General features: G+C 36.4%; 1 protein-coding gene across 1 annotated transcript in view; it reads right to left on the bottom strand.

Annotated features, from left to right (window-relative positions):
- The window catches only part of LOC131069428 (eukaryotic translation initiation factor 3 subunit C), a 32551-nt gene that overhangs the window by 1841 nt on the left and 13539 nt on the right, over nt 1-17171 (bottom strand). The gene's annotated exons all lie outside the window — the stretch shown is intronic.

Here is a 17171-nt window from a genome sequence, read left to right as displayed (position 1 = left end):
GTTGTGCCAGTTCATCTCCCCTCGAGAGAGATCCATGTGTCAAAATGCAGCAGTCAACCAATTCCAATAACTATGTGCAAGTAACTAGGTGTTTTGAAGTTGTAAGTGAGGTCAAAAAGCTTAATGATATGATCCTTTCAATGTTCATTTCGACAAAATTTTGTTTAAACCAGGAAATGGTTAATCACAGCTGCATATAGATTAGTGAATCTTGAATCAACAGCCAATCAAGAACAAAGGACAAATTGGTAAATGAGTCACAAAGTGCAACAGTTCAAGGATTGATGCAAGGTATTACCAGATAAGCATACACATCATAACATAACTCATCGATCAGAATCCTTCAATGGCCCCTTTATACCTTCTATCAACCAAAATTTCCGATACTTCTAAAGCCTGTACTTGTGTTTGATAATAACCATCTAGACATTATTAAAACCTAACCTCTTTTCTGCTACTTTATAAATGAGTAAATTTATCATGGAAACACTGCTACACATGGGCTCTGTGGTTTGTGGTGTTGTGAAACTAAATAAATCCAAATGAGACTTGTCCAAGAGTTCAAACTCAAATTAGGGTTTTCTTGTCGTTTGCAGCAATTGTCATCAAGGGGTACACAAACTACAAAAGTTATACTCAATTGAGGGGTTTTAGTGTCCTTTTCGATTATTGCCATCAAGTAGTCACAATATGAAACTTCACCAAGTAGTTGGCTAAAAGTGTGCATTCACAATTAATAAAATTGCAGATGCAAAGTTTAAAAAGCTCTAGTAGCTGATAGATTTATGGCAAACAGATAATGTCACAGCTCTCCCCATACCTCTGGTGATTTGCCTGTTCCCCTTACACCTCATTCAATGCTTTGTGAATCCACTTGTGAAGCCCATCCTTAACATTCCCATTTGAAGCACAAATGACACCAAGCAAGCTGGCCTTTCACATGGTTACAATTGAAAAATCCGCTGGTAACTACAGGCTATGCAACTTTCATCCTTTACATCAGCCCTATTTTTAAGGAGAATAAGGATAAAAATCTCAAAGAGGAGAATCTGCTCCTTGGTGAGGACATGCAAGGTAATTCAAGACTTAACAAGAACAAAAGACAATCCAATTCGGAGGGTTGTGTCAATATCTGCCCGAAAACATTGCACATAATATATGATTGTACTCCTATTTAACCTAAGTAACCTGATGATGCATCCCCTGTTTTCAGGCCCCTGGGGATGCATCCCGTGTTTTAAGACCCCATCCCCTATTGGACAGAGGAACAAATTCGAAATGTTCTTAGTGGTAAGCACGTTCAATTTAATATATATAGATGCCAGTTTATTTATGTGGATTAATATATACGCATCTTGAAAATGAAAGTAATGAAATTTTGTTGATTTGTGAGTCGACTCTGTGAAATTGTCATTTAGCTCCAAACTTATGCATTAAGGTTCTATAATGTATATGATGAACGCCTTATCAGTGATATTGTATGAACATTTGAAATTTCCTATATTTTTATAATTTCCCTTTTTTTTAATATCTGTCCTTCAAAAAGGACCTCCCAAAAAATCAACCATGTAAACACATCCCCCCCCCCCCTCCTCCCCCTCCTGGAAACTTGGTGTAACATAGGTTCAATCTATATCACAGGGGAATTCGAATTTTGGCGAACTTCAAACTTTTGTGTAAAACTCATTAAAATTCGCTTAGTATTTGTACCATAAAAAGTCCGGTATGTTTTGTATTAAAATATATATTTGGAAAGCATTTTTTAGGGTTTTCAGAAAGCGTTTTTCAAGTTTCAAGTTATTTTTCTGATAAAAGAATACAGATTCACAACAAATAAAAACGGAAGGCATGGAGAGCTTTGTTCAAAATTGCAGTGCTTTTTAATTCATTCCAAATGAATCGTGAGCATATTTCTGGAATGCAGATATCTTTGAGTTGAAGGTAGAAAGGGCATGTTTCAATTTTTTAGGAACAGAGATCGAGCCGTTGCCAGTGGCCATCCAAATCCTTCCGCATTGGTCCTTTGACTCTTGCATGCCTTTTCTTCTAGTTCTCTCGAGTCGTGACCTTTTCTGTAGCCATTAGGCATCCAAGCAGGTCGTAGATTTTATTTTAGGGTTTTTTTTTCCAATTATTTATTTCTTTCATGGTTTTTCTTTCATCTATATCAAGTATTTGAATTTGTAACGATAGATGTTCATAATGTCAAATTTTATTTATTTAACATTTATCTCTTACATTATTTTTTTCAAGTTTTTTTTATTTTTCATCAATAAAATTTAATGATGTATTATAATTTTTTAATAATATATGTTTATAACACCACAAATGTCAACTATTGTTTTGGTTAAATTAAACTACTATTTAAAAATGTATCATTTACTATAATTAAATTTAATGATGAGATAGTTTATATTTATAGTTTTTATTTTTTAATATTAACATTTAATACATTAAATTGTCTTATTTTAAAGTGGTCAATTTAGATTTTTAAGTATTTATATATAACATTTAACAAATTTGAAGTATTAAATTAAATTTTAACAAATAGATTTAGGATTTTAACATATTTACCCGTTAATGGGTCTCTGAGGGCTAATCCCACATTAGAAAAAGAGAAGATTAAATGGGAGCCGCCTACCAAGGAATGGATAAAAATAAATTTCAATGGGGCATCTAGAGGAAACCCGAGAACATCAAGTGTAGGGGTAGTTGCGAGAAATGACAAAGGATCTATCCTCTTCAAAGGAGCACGTCGATTGCAAGATGGAACAAACAACGAAGCAGAGGTTCAAGCGGCACTTCTGGCAACCGAGTTGGCCTTAAACATGAAAGTCCAACGGTTGCATCTGGAAGGAGATTCCTAGGTGGTCATCAATGCAATCACTAAGGGCAATACTCCATCATGGAAATTATCTCATTGGGTGGCGATCATCCGAGAGAAACTCAATCTTTTTGAGGAATTTCGGGTATCCCACGTCAGGCGAGGTGCCAATGCAGTGGCAGATCTACTCTCCAACATTGGATGCGACATGACTAGCCAAATGGCCAAGTGGTGGAAGGGAGATGGTAGAGTGTGGAAGTGGTCTTAAATGCAGTCCTAGAAGCACGAAGCAAACAACATTCGCGCAAGGAAGCCCGAAATGACAAGTACATCCTTTCGAAGACATTGCAATTAAAGTGACAGTTGCCGAGTGCGGATAGTACTTGTTAGAGATGATGGCGGAGTGCAGCAAATCTGCTGTGAAATTTTATTCCTTTTATGACATTGCGCCTACATTTATGACCTGTCTCAAACGACAGTGGAGGAATTTAATTCCTTTGGTTTGTGAGCTGGTTATTGAGTTTGTATTTATTTTGATTGATAAATGGTATCATGTCATTTGCATTGTAGAGGCTGGAGTTAATAATTTGTGCAGGTCTAATGGAAGCAAATTTCACTTTGCGAACCGAGAAGAAATTGGCTCCATTCCTGGGGATTGTATCGGAGAAGAGAATGCAGGGGTTTTTCAGGTACAAAGAGGAGAAATTGTGGAGTGCGGCGCATCTGATGCTAGGAGAGGAGGTGTCGCACATCCATTTTCGCTATTGGACGAACATGGAGGTGTACTCCCTGATTATGGCATGGGCATGCGAGTTCGAGCCGGAGGTGGAGAAAATCAGGCTCACCTTCACAAAATTGATAGATGGGGAGTACCTAATCAACCTTGACTCCATTCTGGAGTGGTAGTGCCTCAGACAGGCATTCGCATTAGGGAGGGAGACGATAAGGAGGAGCTACTGCCGTTTGTTCGAGGTCCGGAAAACCACATTAAGGAACAATGCTGTGAGCGAGCTCGCATTGGTTGGGAAGCCATGAAGCTCTGTGTCAAAATAATTAGGACAGATGAAGTATTGAAGGCTCTCAAGGTGGTGGCGCGAATGGAGGTCGGGAGAGATCTGCGAGATGGATTCGAGGAAGGGCGGGCGGTCCAATTGCTAGCAAGTCTGGAAGGAGACCCCATTTCGGATGCTTGGAATGCATCCCGAAGATGAAGAGTGAAGCTGCAAAGGGAAAAGCTTTGGCAGATATCGCGGACGAGGAGAACGTGAACCAGAGCGATAGCGAGTGAGCAGCCATGGGGCCATTGTTCATTTACATTTTCTTTCACTTCTGTTATGAAAAGACTTTTTAGGCATGTCTGTAATATGTTGGTGCATAGATGCACAGAACGGGTTTTATTTCCTTGTTTTAGCTTCGAATGTCTTCAGAGTAGGTCAGGACTGTGAAATTTTGGGCCGATGTTTATATCATTAGCGTGGCCTTGGATGGTTGTATACCTTTTTTCTGATTCAATATACTACAAAATTACCAATCAAAAAAAAAAGAATTTAACAAATTTAAAGTAAATTTAACAATTATTTTAAATTTAACACATTTAAATAAGGTGAATTTAATGTCGAATTTTTTACCCCTGCCAAACTTCATTTGACTTGAACTTGAATCCGAACCTTGTGACGTAGGGTTTAATTACCTCAAGCCACTTAACCTAAATATAGGTTATAACTTTTTTTTAATGAGAAAAAAAAGATAAGACAAAACAAAGATTTGCATTGAACATAATTTTAGACTGTGTTTCAGTAGAAGGGCTTTGGTTTGTGATGCCCTAGCACATCATTTTCAGAGCTGCATATTCTTATCAGGTTTTGGAGACCAATTTGGGAATCAGACTTGAACAACTTACAGAAATATTCTTGCATGTACTTTAGCATCATTGAAGCTAACATCAGCAAGAACAAGTGTGTCGTCTTGGTGAGACCCAGCACTGATTTTCTGAGAGTTTTGACAATGGTGGCTAGGGTATTTGAAAGCATTTTCTGAGGTAGTTGAACACTATACTGTGCACTGCTGATAACATTCATCTCTAGAAAATTAATATCAGCTATTTCTGAAAATTCTGGGCAGTTTTATGTGTGTTTCCTGTAAATTTTTGGTACTCTGAAATATTCAGAAATTTCTATAAATTCACAGAAAAATATTCTGTGTAGATCTGTGTTTGTTGAAGGTTTATCTATTTGCAAATAAAATTTCAAAACTTTCAATTGCATCTTTTACAAATATTGTGGTCTTTCCATTATCTCTATTTGGGGATATTACAGAGGTATTAGAGGTGCAAGTCTTGGCAGCCTGTCTGAGTTGGTTGTATGCATGGAAATGGTGGCATAACATTGAAAAAAAAACGAAAGGAATAGTGGATATCAGTGTTCAACCACCTATATCAGGTGAAGAGGAAGCAAAACAAATGTTTGTCAAAATGAGAGAACAGTTACAAAACACCAATCTCTATTTGAGTCAGTTGGCTCATAACGAAGTGAATGGAAGAGATATGGTGCATGTGGAGAGAGTGGAAGTAGCAAAGCTACAGAAAACAATGAACATTCTACCAGCAAACCTCCGGGTTCATCATAATCCAGACCTTTCATGCCTACCTTTCTAAAAGAGGATGAGCCTATACAAGAGGAAACCATGGAGAACAATGAGGATGTTGATATTTTGGCTAAGTATCAAGCTTTTGGGACTGATTTCCAGTCAGCTATCTCTTTTAGAGATTATTTGGAGGTCACCAAACGCACAAAATCAATGGATTCAAGGAAAGCAAAATTATGGGCTACAAAAAAGGTTAGGTCATCTATACATGCCAAGTTTGAAGGATCATCCAAGGGTACAGCTAGAGCTTGGATTTAGAAGTTGGATACTTACCTCGCCCTGAATCAGATAAAGGAGAACGAGGCCATCAAGTTTGCTACCCTTCACCTTTAAGGAGTGGCACATGAGTGGTGACATCATGATTTAGTGATACAAGGTCATGGTGCGATAGTTTCTTATGATCAGTTTTGCACTACATTGATAGAGCAGTTTGACCACAAGGATTCAAAAGCACACTCTAGAGAGTTGGCTTAGTTGAGACGCGTTGGGGCAATTGATGCACATGTCAGAGCCTTTTGTTTGGACAAGATGAGAATCAAAAGATCATGGACCATCTTAAGAAGGTAACGAGTACTTGTCCTATTTTGTTTTACCAGATTTCTCTAAACCTTTTGTGCTTGAGTGTGATGCATCCAGTATTGGCATTAGGGCTGTTTTGATGCAAAACAAGCACCCAATTGCCCATGAGAGTTGAAAACTGAATGAGGTTGAAAAGAGGTTCTCTACATATGATAAGGAAATGTTCGCAATCATGCATGCACTTGAAAAATTCCGTCAATATCTTGTGGGTGGCAAGTTTATAGTGAGGACTGACCATAATAGCCTCAAGTATTTGATGAAACAAAAGGGATTAAATAATAGACAACAACATTGGCTCAGAAAACTTCAAGGATATGAATTTGATATTGGATTTGTCAAAGGGAAAAATAATGTTGTTGCTAATGCATTATCTAGAAACCCTTAATTTTGCTCACTTCCAGAAATTTCAGCCATTTGGAAGGATCATCTGTTTGTAGAATATTACAAAAATCAGTATGCTTGTGAGATTCTGGATAGTAAAATCAATGGTGAAAGGTATAAAGTGTTGAATGGCATCATCTATTATAAGGATATAATCTATTTTGTACCAGAGAGTAAGTTATAACATAATATTCTTATTGCTGTCCATAACAAACAGCTTGCTGGTCATCCGGGTTATTTGAAGACATATAGGTGTAACCGTGTATCCATAAAGGATTTTCATGGAAAGGTATAAAAGATGATGTAAGAGAATGCATGGAAAGCCAAAGGAATAAAGCTAAAGTTTCTTTTCCAGCAAGGCTGCTACAAGCACTTTCTATTCCTGATCAAAAGTGGGAACAAATATCAAGGAATTTCATTACTGGGCCACCCAAGATCAATGGTAAAAATAGTATTTTTGTTGTGGTGGATAGAGACACTAAATATGCTCACTTAATGTTGATGTCTTTTGAGTTTAAAGCAAACAAGTTGATGGTCTGTTTTTTGAACAAGTGTTTAGACTTCAGGGTGTGCACTTTTTGGTGAGTCAATGAAATTGGCTGGAACAGAACTCGATCGTTAGAACAAATGGCCTGAAGGGTACTTGAGAAGCTATGTTTCAAGGGCAGCAAAAGGCAAAGGCAGAATTCTGTTACAACACTACATATCATATGAGCATAGTTACAACACTACATACCATATGAGCATAGTTACAACACTACATACCATATGAGCTTTCAAAGCTTTGTATGGTTATGAATCTTCTACATTTGTGGACTTGGTTTTTTTATTATTCTAGGGCTCCAAACACTCTTGAGTAGGCCAAAGAGAATCAAAATATCCTTAAGGCACTCGAGGAAAATATTCAGATTGCACAAAAACAGCAAAAGACATGCTTATCACCATCAAGTTGATAGGTCTTTGAGGTGGGAAACATGGTATTTTTCCATCTTCAACCAACTAGACAATCCTTGTTAAAAATCTAAGTTGCCAGGTACTGCTAGTAAAGCCCAGGCCTAGTACGGGTACCATTTGGCTCCAAGATGAACCCAAACCATACCCAAGTGTACTTTGATACATTAAAATGTCAGTTTCACTCTTCATAACTTTGTGACAGCTTTTAATCAGAATAGCCAAGCAAGCAAGCAATTAAATATCATCTCAGTTGCATTTGTGAGCTATATCTATGAACACAGGGCTAGTAGACTTTATATCAGCAGTAATGAGATTGATTTCAGTTGATTTACATTATAAATGTGTAGCAGCTATTTGCTTATGTTTTGTGAAATCACTTTCCTTGTGTTGTTAATGATTTGCATTTTGTCAAATGTTCAAAAAAATGGAATTGAACCAGCTTTTACACTTGACACAGCTAGTGGTAGTGGCAATCCAATTGATGTGGTTCAAATGAAATTGAACCAAATGTTGATTGACTTTGTGCTTCTGATGAAGAACATGAATCTTAAATATTGATTGAATTTTCATTGTGTAATGACATTTTGAGACTTGAGTATTTTCATTTTTGCAAATTATGAATATGGTATCTAAATATTCTAATGTTTTGGCAATTATATGTGTGTATGGACATACTCGTACCCAAGGGAAAAAAATTGTCATACCCATACCCATACCAAAATCAATAACATAGTTCAAAATAAGTGGAGCGGAAAAGCTTAAACCAAAATTTTATGAGCTTTTCAAGGTAATTAAGAGAATTGATGAAGTGGCACATAATTTGGACCTTCCATATACAAGCAAAATGCACATTGTGTTACATGTGTCATGCCTCAAAAAAGCTCTTGGACAGCAAGTAATTCCTTCTACAGAATCACCTCCCTATGGATGAAGAAGGTAAGTTGATACTCATTCCTTTTTGAATATCTCATCGAGTGGAAAAACTTGCCTTTGGAGGATGCGACGTGGGAAAGAGAGGAGATTCTTACGCATCCTAGTCTACAAATGCTTGAGGACAAGCATTCTTTGGGTGGGGGGGGACTATAATGTCCCCAACTCAAGCCATGAGGCTTAACTATGCTTTGGCTGTCCTTTCCTTAGGTTACCCAAGACAAAGAGGACTTAGAGGATCATTGGGTAAGTGTTAGAGTCTTTTGCTTGTTCTCGATTCTATTCTTAAGTTGTGGGCACCTCCCCTGATGCAACTTCAATGATTTTATGCAACTCGAGTGACTCTTAACCTAAAGACTTAATATTTTCCCCTTCCGAGTTTAATGACTTATGAGACATGTACTTTAAGTGATTTTTATTAAGCATGTGCCAAAAAGGTCAAGGAGGCATTGGAAAATAAGGAGCCTATTGGCTCATTTTTTAGGGTTTTTTTTGGAGAATTGGATTGGGCTTGCAATGTATCCATGGCTGAAACTAAGTCATTATATAATATATGGCTTGCAATGGATCTAAGGTTGAAATTAAGTCATTCTTTTGGAAGTCATTATATAATATATTTAGGGTTCTCTTGCAGCTCATTATGCTATCAGACTTTTCTGTATTGCTGCTGCAATCTTTTGGCTTGAGACTTGAAACCCGTGAGACTTTTCTGTATTGCTGCTGCAATCTTTGGGCTTGAGACTTAAAACCCGTGAGTATCCCTAGATTAGATGAGCCATACAAGCTCCCCCTTGTCAATAGGGTGTGTTTAGATGGAAGGGCTTTGGTCTATGATGCCCTAGCACATCAATTCAGAGCTGCCTATTCTTATCATGTTTTGGAGACCATTTTAAAGGAGTGATTCGAAGGAATCAAAATCAGATTTGGACAACCTACAACAATATTCTGCATGTTCAAACCTTGTGAAAATCCAAGGATGAAAACAATTAGCATGTTCAAACCTTATGAAAATCCTCTTGGGATCCATCACATTGGAACAAGGACAAAAACCATTGTTTCCAATTCAGGTTGTTGCAGATTTTCAGGGTTACAAGCATAGCGGTTGCCTAGTGTGAGATGCAAGCAAATTTCCATATTGGTGTTGTAGTTAAAGAATTCTGAATTTCAGTTGGTCATTGTATGTATAAATTTATAGAATTCAGTCTTCAAGGATGTATTCAGATATATATTTATCAGAGTTGCTTATGCAGATGATACATTATATCCCATGATGTTTTTCTTTTGATAATATATTATTCCATTATATCTTACAGCGACTCGTTTGAGAATATTATTTCCTAATATATGAGCTTTTATTAAGTTATCACTGCAGTTTGATATTAATACATATGCTCAAATGAAAGATCAGTATTGATTGGTGCATTGTTTCCCTGAATTGCCATCCGTACACTTTCATAAGGGAACCCCCATGCTTAGAGGAGACAATTTCTGATGCAGGAATAACTGTTTTCTTAGATTTATTATGTTAATCAGCTTGGAGAGTTTCTTCTAACTGCTGTTAATGTTCTAAATAGAAAATATATATCATAATTAATGATCTTGATGAATCGCAGCCTTGGGAAATACTTTATCTGCTGTACCATTTGTATTTTGGCAAGCAATATAATATGAAGAGGGTCCCAGCCACAGGATATTGAAGGTTTAATGATGCCATAAAGGTTTGGTGCTCCCTTCGCACTTTAACTTGATGAACGTTGCCTTATAAAGTTATTAAACTCCTTTTTTATATTACATAAAACATAGTCTACGATAGGAGGGTGCCGTCCAAAGGGAATAGTGCCATACAAATTGATTCAGGTTGTTGTGTCATTCCAGGCTGCTACTAACATTCTTGTGAGTTATATATTACTGCTCATTATCAATATATGCTGTTTCTACATTTACATTACTTTTTTCATCACCACCACAGCTGGAGTTAAGGGCTTATAAGACCATCCAGCTGCATATTATACTGCTAATTATCTGTGGTATTAAGGGGTTGATAGTAGTATTCATTCTATACTGTTTGCAGCAATATAATAGTAAGCAGTGCCCCCAGCTGAATATTATTTGATTGGGCATATTGCTGTTTACATCAACCCATGAATATGTCAAGGTCAAGGAAAAGGTTGTCACCCTTGTGAGAGTGTACCTACTGAAAACCAATGCTGGGGATTGTTTTTTAGTTAATTCCCACCATAAAAAGTTAGAAGATATTTTTTGTCTTCCAAAACTTGTTCACTGTTAGAAAAGAACTTTTGGAAGGTGTAATCTCCCCAGTTGGTCAATCTAGAGATTTGACAAATTTTATAATTATGTATGCAAACTGAAATAATAGATGAATACCAAGATGGGTGTCAAATCCCATTGAAATGAATGTTGTTGCCAATTCTATCATTGATAATGCTATACACTAAACGAACTTTTGGTAGTTGTAACGTCCCAGTCGATCAATCTAGAGATTTGACAAATTTTCTAATTATGCATGCAAACTGAAATAATAGATGAAAACCAAGATAGGTGTCAAATCCTGCTGAAAGGAATGCCGTTGCCAACTATACCATTAATAATGCTAACATGGTAGTAATATTTCGTCTATTTGCAAAGATTCCCCGATTACCCGAGAGGGGAATGATCATAGGAAATGTTGAATATTTGACAAGATCCATTTCGGGCCTACCCCTAAGTATAGATAGGAGGGCCCACCACTACTATAGCTGACAGTTTCTACAGCAGGAGGAGTACCCCACACTGCTTGGCAGTGGGGGGGGCCTCCTTTCTATGGTCCGAAGGATGGGTACATGGGGCTGGGAGACATTACACCTCTGTAAGGGAGTCGGGGCAGATGGAACAACCACATCTATCAATTTGAGGAAGAATAATGGCATGGCGTAGGGCCCACAACTAATCAACACTATATCTCCCACCCACCCTGCATGAGAAATGGGTGAATTCAAATAACTGCTGATCAGAGCTTTAGATCATGAGTTGCATTCTGTTAGAATTATCAATGATAGAGTTGGCAACGACATTCCTTTCAGTGGGTTTTGAAACCTATCTTGGTATTCATCTATTATTTCAGTTTGCACACATAATTAGAAAATTTGTCAAATCTCTAGATCGACCGACTAGGGACATTACACCTTCCAAAAGTTCCTAACACTAAACAAGTTTTGGAAGACAAAAAATATTTTCTCAACATTTTATGGTGGGATTTATTAACTAAGTTATCAATTCAGGTAAAGGTACGGCAAAAAAAATTCCTCAGGTATGGGTACGTCCGTGCATATATAACTGATCAATATAACTAACAAACTCTACATTAAAAACTTTAAAAATAAATATAAATTGATGTATTATATAATATATATTAATATTTATTATATATAATATATTAATATATTAATAAAATAATATAATATATATTATATATAGATTTATTAAAAACTTTAAAATCAATAAACTCTAAAATAATATAATTAATAAACTCTGCATTGAAAAACTTTTAAAACAAAAAAACTTGAATAGTCGAAAAAGTTGTGTCTGAGCCCTTCCTTTCAACAGCGATGGCTTAAACACTCGAACTACCGGATAAACAACTAGCAGATTGCAGGACCGACGGACGACATAAGAAGACTACCAGTTTCTGATGGGGCTGAACCAGCAGTGAACCCAGGGCCAGACCTGGCTTGAACCCAGCCCCACACCCTGCCCTACAGCCACGAATCCGGTAACTTAGGGAATTAACTAAGAAAACAATGCCCAGAATTGCTTTTCAGTAGGTACACCTTCACAGGGTTGCAACCTTCTTCCTGTCCTTGACATCAAATTTGACCTAATTTGTGTTTGCAGTTATCTTACCAATCTATTAACATCGAAATTCTTTAATTGACCTTTATTGCATCCTTTGCATCCAAAGGATTTACACAGTCCATCTTGCATTTGTCTACAATAAAAGAACTCTTTATCGAAAGCCCCATAGAATATGTTGATGTACATTCTTCTCCCATGTCGAAAGCATGACAATATAAATAATCTGTTTAAAGATAAGTGAGCTGCCAGTAATAAAATTAATAATAATCTGTTTAAAGATAAGTGAGCTGCTAGTAATAAAAATGAAAATGTTTTATAGAACATTCTTGCATATTGTCCCAGTACAGTGATTACTAAATACATTTGCATAGAGGGACATCCTTCTCCAGTTCCACTGTGACAACAGGTAGGTTTCCTTTGAGACCTGGAGGAAATTAACTAAATTTTTTGAAGAAACCTAAAATATAGTAGCTTGTTCTTGAAACTATAAACACCCATGATTGCTGAAGCCATGACCATACCTTGTGAGACTTGACAAAGCAACAGGTATAGTCATCAACTACAAAAGCCACTTTTAATAGCCAGTTAGAAGTGTTATCTAACTGGGTGGACTTCAACACTGATTTCCTGACTAGTACAAAGATTGATTTAGATGTAAAAAAAATCTGTAAACTCCATGGCTTTCACACATTGATGTTAACAAATTTCAAGGTTTATAAACAAATGTTATAAACTGCTTTTTAGCACGTTAAGCACAAGATTGACTGCTATGGTAAATTATCACCCATTTAAGTCAACAAACACACCAAGGCTAGAAATAACTATTGTGTTACTAAAGAGTTGCAATTCATTAATTGAGATCAGAATTGAAATGCTTCCATTTGGCAACCAAGAATACTTATAAGAACATGTTCTACGCATGCATCAATTTCAAACGTTCAACAACATAACTCTTGGTATAATTTAAGTGCACCATTTAGCAACCAAGAATAATTTTCAAGACAATGTTCCACACGTCCATAAATTCCTATGCTCCCCAAAGATGCATCCCTGCCAAATTTGATCCCCACCCTGTCCCCATATTTTCAGAAAAACATGAAATGTTCTGGGTACTTGTATTTTTTATGTAAAACCTTGGGTACATAAGGGATGGCTAGGGGCACAGCTAGCCCTCCCTATGGCTCAGGCATGTATTCAGTCACTTTTTTGACTCCATAAAACTGTCATGATCCATCAAAGTTCGGCATTGAATGTAAATACATACCTTTTTTTCATATGACAGATTTGATGGCTGTTGTATCAGGGAGGAATACACAAAAAAGATATGGTACTGCTAGGATATGGAATCACTTTAATCGAATTTAGTAGCACCGCTGTCCTGGTGTGAGAGAGTTAAAGCCTAGAAGACATGACTTCACATGTTATTGACATCTCAGTCCATGCAGGTGATATCGCATTCCTGTAGAGTACACCTCGGTAATGGAAAACCTCACTTCTTGCATTAAGAGGGATGATTGTAGGATCAACCTAGTTATACTAATTTTCTACAGCAGCATGTATATCAGCAATAAAAAATCATTAATGTAGGAAATAATTAAATAAATGAACACCTTTTTATTAATAATAACAGATTTTAGGGCCAGGTTAGGACGGAAAATTCAAAAACATACATCAAATTATAACTTCAAAATGTTCATGTCATCAGTCTGTACAGCTGCTATCATTTTTAAATTAATAGATCTTAGGGCCAGTTAAGTAGGAAAAATTCACATCAAAAGATAACTTCTGGATGCTCATGTCATCGGTCTGTACAACTGCCATCACAGGTCTATAAAATCCAGCTTGGAGAGGAAAAACCTTAGATCAAGTTTGGTATCAGAACTGTTGCAGCTAACGTGGGCTTTTTCCTGACAAAGTGTTCAAATAAGAGAGAATTAACTATTAAGCACTAGATGGCATTTTTCATGTTACTGATATCGTCGGTCCATGAAGCTGATATTACATCCATATGACTAAACAACTAGAGCCAGAAACTCAATACATTTTCAGGCTAAAGGTTGATGGTTCAGCCCAGCTGTATGGAGCCAAAATTGCACTGTTACCAGTTGCAGATTCAGAACAGATGCATATTTTCTATGATTTTGTCATTCTGTAGTTGAAATTTGCAGCCTTTGTGCATTTTGTTGTACATTTTATACCATGTTGCAAGGTCCATTTCTAACCAGATCCACAATCAAGTTCAGTCTGCCTGCAGATAGGCATAAGACATAGGCCTGTGGAGGTACATTTGTCTAAGACAAACCTGGGGAAGCTCCAAGGGGACCCAGCTCAACCCGTTGATTTTCTTGCTTTTTTTCACCTATAACTTTGCCTTTTGAAAAAAAGGTGTGCACTATGAAGGTCTACATTGGACCTTGGTAGCATTGGTTCCACCCCTCACCCCTGCCCTGTATCATGACAGGGAACGTGCCAAGGGTTCCAACCCCAGACCCGACCCCCTGCAAACTTGTGGGATATGGAGCCAAAGCATACTGAAAATGAGTACACATTGAGTGCAAGTGACTTTGGCAGCACTTGTGGTTCTTCAAATGTTCCTACATCATCCAATGTCAACTTTGATGATAAATTTAAAGATTTAGACAATCACTATGACACTGAAAACTGATTGTTGAACTTAATATTATGATGCATTGATGCATAAGCATCCAGACTCACAAGCAATCATGCATCAACAAAAAAAGGCATTTTCCTTTTGTTGGTTAAATTTTTTAATTTTTGGTGTAAGTTGTGGCTTCAAGAGCATCTTGTCAAGTTTTGAAAGGATAAAATCTTCATTCATCAGGACTTGGCTTCCATTTCAAAGATCAAAGCCCACTAGATTGATTAAGGTGATTATATTACACAATTTCAAGGTTTCAAGGTTTGAAGGAGTCCATTGGCATGGTAGAAGAAACTTGCAAAGGAAAATAAACTGAAAATAATTAATTTGGATGCCTAGGGAAGTGATCATAAGGCAAATGGCCATTGGCTTTCCATTCTTGTTTTATTCTTTCATTAAAGGTGCCTAAAATGGAGGGGAAAACTAGTGATTTTTTAGGAAATAATAAAAGACACTTCAATTTCCCAAAGAGTACAACTTGGTTCCTGTTTTTATTCATTTTAAAAGGCATTTACAACATCAAGTCATTGGATGTAGTTTAGCAATCTTGGGTAGGTTTCATATTTGGAAGGACTTAATGAAGAATTTCAAAAGACAATTGGAGAGAAATCAAAGAGGAAGATTTGGGTGCCTCTTTGTGATGCCTCACAAGGGTTCTAATCTCTATAAATTGCAGCTTTCAATGGTGTTTAGAAGCAGCAATCAAGAGCAGCAAGGTTGGATAAAGAACTTGCAGGTTGCTCCAAAGAATTGCATAGGGAAAAGTTAAGACAATTAGCTTGCCAAGAGGAGAAAGATAGAAGAAAAAGAAGAATTTGCAGGTGTGTTGGAGTTGTTCAAAGCAGCCATGAGAGCTGTAAGATGAAGGGAGAAATCAGGATTCCAAAGATGATTGAAGCCAATAAGGTGTGAAGACGAAAGGTTTTGAAGACTAACAAGAAGGATCTGCCTAGAAACCTTGTAAAATTTCTGAAGTTTGTGTATTGTTGAAATCCTTCATATATGTTATTGTTCTTGAGGAATTTTATTGTATGAATGTACAATTGAAAGTTCCAATAAAGATATGCTTCAGATTTTATTTCTATAAGGCGAATTGGATGATATGATAAGGCTGCAAGATTGGGTAGTTTGATAAGACCCCTCGAACTTGACTGCATCATATTATTATTTTAATATTGAACCTGAAGCTTGAACAATGAATATTTAAATAATCACTTATGTTTTAAATGACATTGGAGTTTATGGTGATTTCGTTGATTATATGATACTATGTGGTATTCTTAATTTATATATGTGTATGTGTGTGTGTGTGTACATACACACATACGTGCATACATACACACACACATACCTATATATATACACCAACATACATATACATGTTTGTGTATATATATGTATGTGTGTGTATATATGTGTATGTGTATACATGCATGTATATATGCTAAGTCACAAGGTTCAAATTCAAATTCGACAACAATAAAATTTGGATAAGTTCGACAAGGTAAAAAATTCAACACTAAATTCACCTTATATTTAATTTAATTTTTAAAAATATAAATAGGGGAAGGGTACCAGTAGTGGACATAGTTCCAATAGTGGACACCTTTTTGTCAACCCAACCCCCCAATAGTAGATTGTAAAGGAGCCCAAAAAATGTAACAATAGTGCACCAGTAGTCAATATCACATGTACCAATACTGGATAATTTTTCAATTTTTTTGCCCTTTATTAGCTCATTTGTGCACCACTACTGGACATTTATGCAAAACTATTGGGGCATTTGTCCATTACTACCGGAAATTATGAGTTATCTACTATTGGCGCAAAGGAATTCATGTATGGGTAGACACTTTGCAATGACCACTTTTTGACCTTTCCGCACATAACGATTTCCACAACGTGCATCGTCACTACCCAGAAGCCGGATCCTTAGTTATAAGCAATTAAGTCATATACGGAGACAACGAAAAACAAAAAAAATTGAAATTCGACGTACGGTTTGAGAGTTCTATGTGTGCAAAGTTAGCTATGTCCACTACCGGTACCCTTCCCCTAATATATCTACAAAATAACTAAATAAAGTAATTTATAAACCATAATTTTGTATATATATATATATGTCCACTACTGGTACCCTTCCCCTAATATATCTACAAAATAACTAAATAAAATATAATGTCATTTGTAAACCATAATTCTGAATATATATATATATATATATATATATATATATATATATATATATATATAATTAATTAGGTATATATATTACGAATATGTGACATGTCACTTCTTCCCAAAGGTAATTGAAAGATAGTTGGAGTAAGTCATCATCTTTGCGAGGTG

This window comes from Cryptomeria japonica, chromosome 10 (assembly GCF_030272615.1).
Source record: "Cryptomeria japonica chromosome 10, Sugi_1.0, whole genome shotgun sequence".
Lineage (NCBI taxonomy): Eukaryota > Viridiplantae > Streptophyta > Pinopsida > Cupressales > Cupressaceae > Cryptomeria > Cryptomeria japonica.
The sequence above is the reverse complement of the archived record's forward strand: the minus strand, read 5'-3'. Positions and strand labels throughout refer to the sequence as shown.